Source organism: Amphimedon queenslandica, unplaced genomic scaffold (assembly GCF_000090795.2).
Source record: "Amphimedon queenslandica unplaced genomic scaffold, v1.1 AMPQUscaffold_11941, whole genome shotgun sequence".
Taxonomy (NCBI): domain Eukaryota; kingdom Metazoa; phylum Porifera; class Demospongiae; order Haplosclerida; family Niphatidae; genus Amphimedon; species Amphimedon queenslandica.
In genome coordinates this window covers 1-4,059 of record NW_003547820.1, presented here as the reverse complement: position 1 = coordinate 4,059, position 4,059 = coordinate 1, and positions in this window count along the sequence as shown.

The following is a 4,059-nucleotide window of genomic DNA, read 5'->3' as shown; positions in this document are numbered from 1 at the left end:
ATGTGCTCCATAAACTGATTCACTGGCTACTATCACTTGAGGAAGTTTAGTGCTGTACTTTTCTACAATTGTTTCCAGTGAAAGGGCTCGTTGAACTGGTTCATAAATTGCCATGACTATAATGAAGTTACGTTTAGTTTACACAATATATACATGCACTAAAAGAACAACGAAAGTGGGAACAACAATAACAGTGAATAAGTCACATATTTTCCCATCTTGTAAGGAAAACTTTAAAGTACGTGTCATTATGCTATTTTATATTTGTATGATCCACTCAGTAGACAAGTTATAGAAACATTGAGTTCAGGAAATTATTTTACATGCAGTGCAACGTACTGATATGCAACTGTGACAAATGGTATATGTTCACACAATATCAGGGCCACAGAATAACAAAATTAATGATGATATACTAAATGACAATAGTACATCCACTCTACTTAATTTCATTGTTATCCATTGGCATTATCAGCAGAGACTTGTCTATGTTCACAAACATGAGATTCTGAATAAGAGGAAAAAATTGTTTTTCAACAGAAAAACTAGTTGCTTTCATTTTCAGCTACATCCACTATTGGTCTAGGTTTCTTGTTATAGCTTGTGTAATGAACTTTATATACTCACCACTTATGCATGTACATGCATTGCAACTATTATTATGTTAATTTATGTAATATATTGTACATCTCATGCTACTATGCATACACTATTAAGCACTTATTTTGCAGTCAGTTAGATGTACCATCTCTTTTTTATTCCTCAAAGGGTTTAGAGTGTCTCCCTAAGACAGGTGCTACTGCAGTGTCCGTAAAGATAAAGCAAGCTGCTAGCATCAATCAATCTTGGCATTTTGATATCAGCACTGGTTAAATTAAGGTAAAAGCACTCACATACCATACAGGAACCAAAAGAGTACATGTACATGGATCTGATGTTTTTTTTAATACAAACCCGATACTATGGAAAAATTATCATCACCAGTTTATCTGCTGATGTAAGAACACAATCATATCATTGTTACAATCATATTACTGTGCAATATAGGGTCATTTTCACAAACAATTGATGCAAATAGCTGAGGTATTGTTGCACCTACTCAAATCATATCTGCTTGTGTACACACATTAAAGGCCTTTTCACACTGGCACAAGTAATGCGCATTGATGCGCATTAATTGTGTTCACACTGGAGTGGTTTTTAATTGATGTGCATCAGTCTCACTTCACCTCCAGAGGTGGATTGATGTGAAGTGATGCGCTTCGATCAATGTAAACCAATGGCAACAAGAACACAAAATGATACATAATTCAGCTGCTAGTGTGAACAAGATCAATGCGCATTATTTCAGCTGTATCAACAAAGCGCCCAAAGTGCTTTGAAAACTGTGCCAGTGTGAAAAGGCCTTTAACAACCAAATGAAATACAATTAGCTTCACATATGTATTAACAAGAGTGGATAATTATAGTTATCCACTCTTGGTATTAATTATACAGTTTGTTGATTATTAATAATAATAATAATAATAATAATAATAATAATAATAATAATAATAACAATAATAATGAAATAATACATTTTCTGGTACAATGAATATTTGTATGTAGTTAAAATTCACTCCATTGTTATTATTTTGTGCAGTACTACTACATTCCTTTTGCTCAGCTCAGTGAGTGGGCATGTCTTTGTGTTCAATCAGCGTATCTCCTTGTTTGGTAGGCATCTCCTTTACTTCAGCAATCCTTTGCACTGTGTTCTTATGCTTTGCACTTTCTATGACAGACGTTTTGATTAGCTTCCTTTGTTGTGGTTCCGTCTTCATTTTCATTTTTTTTCCGCTGCAATGTTTCTTAAGACTATTATTAGGCTCTTTTTCAATGTCAGTACTAAATATATATGGAACTATTCCAGATATAATAAATATTTCTAACATATTCTTTGGTTGCTTCAGATATAGTAGCACAATTGGATTTGTTAAAAGAATAAGAATCATAATAATGAATGAGAACCATTGATAGCATATGCACTTTCCATTACATTTTTTGATATGCTGTATGATGGTGTAATTCACATTTAGTACAATCCACACAATGACAGACATGATGACCCATCTCATAGCCAGTTCTCCCGTTGCTCCTGCTATATTGAAATTAATAGCAAGACAATATATGTCCTCATCTAGTTCCTGCTTTTCTATAGCAGTTAATTCAACTATTGTGTCATTATCATAGAAACACTGCAACTCGATACTAGTTGCTGAAAATGGGTTGTTGTTGTTTTTATACGTTATTAAAATATTTGCACACAATACATATGTTACTTTAACAATACTCCAACACACTCCCCAGAAGACTCCATAAATCGAATAATCTTTAAGTACAAACCCAAAAATTACAATGTTGTTACCATTCCTTTTGATATATGGGAAAATGATCCTCACTATTTTGTCTGGTTCAATAACACAGCAACTTACCAATATTACTGTGAATACTGAGATGGCAGCAAGGATTACTGGTGCAACTAAGAAACTTGTAAAATATATTGAAGAATTCATCTCTACTTGTCACTTTCCTTCTTTCTACTTGCAGTTACTAAGTCAGATGATTGTGCAATGACAGTAGCTAGCTATATTGCATTGCTGTGGTACTATTGCTGATGCAGCTACCCTCACACACTGAGTCATTATTATCATCATTATTGTCACTTATTTTGTGTCTGTAATACAACAGGTTATTATTAGTATTACTATTATTACATCTATTTATTTATAGTTATGTCAGATGTCTATTGATATCATTGAACTAAGGAGAAAGCTCTTAAACTACTATAGCAATTCGAGTGTGGGATGCTATGAGTGCTGGCTAGTGACAGGCAAGGCTGGTTGTTGCGCCCAGATAGAGAAATCGCTTTACCTTGTGTTGACACCCAAACATTGATCTTTAATAACACAGCAAGCAATATATATACAAAATAAGATCATGAATATTTATGAATTCTGTGACGTCACTACACTACCTCATTCTGATTATTCAGTCCAGAATACTCAGACACTGCCTTTATTATTATTGGCACACAATCCTTCATTCAATAAGATCAATCATGAATCACTTCTAACATTCACAGGGTCAGTTATACATTATATGTACGTGTTAGTGTGGTCATGACAACAGATTACAAACACTCAGATATGCTGATGCGTCGGAATCAATGAAGATTCAAAGGATGCGTGTTTCAGAAAGAAAATAGAGAAATTAAAAAAGATGCTAGCAGAGAAAGATAGAGAGAAAGAGGAAGACAAGATAAATCAAGAGAAAAGGAGGCACAAGGAATGAGGAATTTGTGGGCCTCTTGTTTTTCTACTTTTATAGAGTTATCGGCAACTTCAATGTCTCCAAGAGAAATGGCTGAACTAAAAAGCAAATTGAGGAAGAAAGAAAGAAACTGCTCACTGGGAAAGACGGAAGATATAAGGAAAAAATGCAACAAGAACTAGAAAAGAAAGAAGACAAACAGGCCAAAGCGCAGTAAGCACAAATATATTTACATAAAAGAATACATGTAGATGTACATTTACACATATACATGTACATGTACATGTAAACAGACACACATGTACATTGTGTATACATGTAACTCTGAATACTCTGCATTTTCTAATTTTAATTGCATGTACATTTACATGTATCATACATGTAAATGATAATCCTAATTTGTTTGTTAGCGACTTAGCATTTTAATGATTCCTCACTAAGAATAATAGTGCATATGCACATATATGACATGTAGTGTTGATTTTGATACTGTTTTCTGTTCTCTCTTTCACTTTATAAAGAGGAACAGGCTGAGCTCCAAAAGACATTGTCTTATTTGGAATCAAAGTTTATAGTGGGAGGTGTCAATTTGGTACGTATACACATGTGTGCAGTGTTCATGTACATGTACATCTTGTGCATGTACTGATATCTGACTTGTTCATTTCTTTGTGTATGTACATGTACCTGTATGTGTTCAGCTTGAGTAGATTGAGAAACAATTAGAAAGTCAAGTTAGAAAAGTCA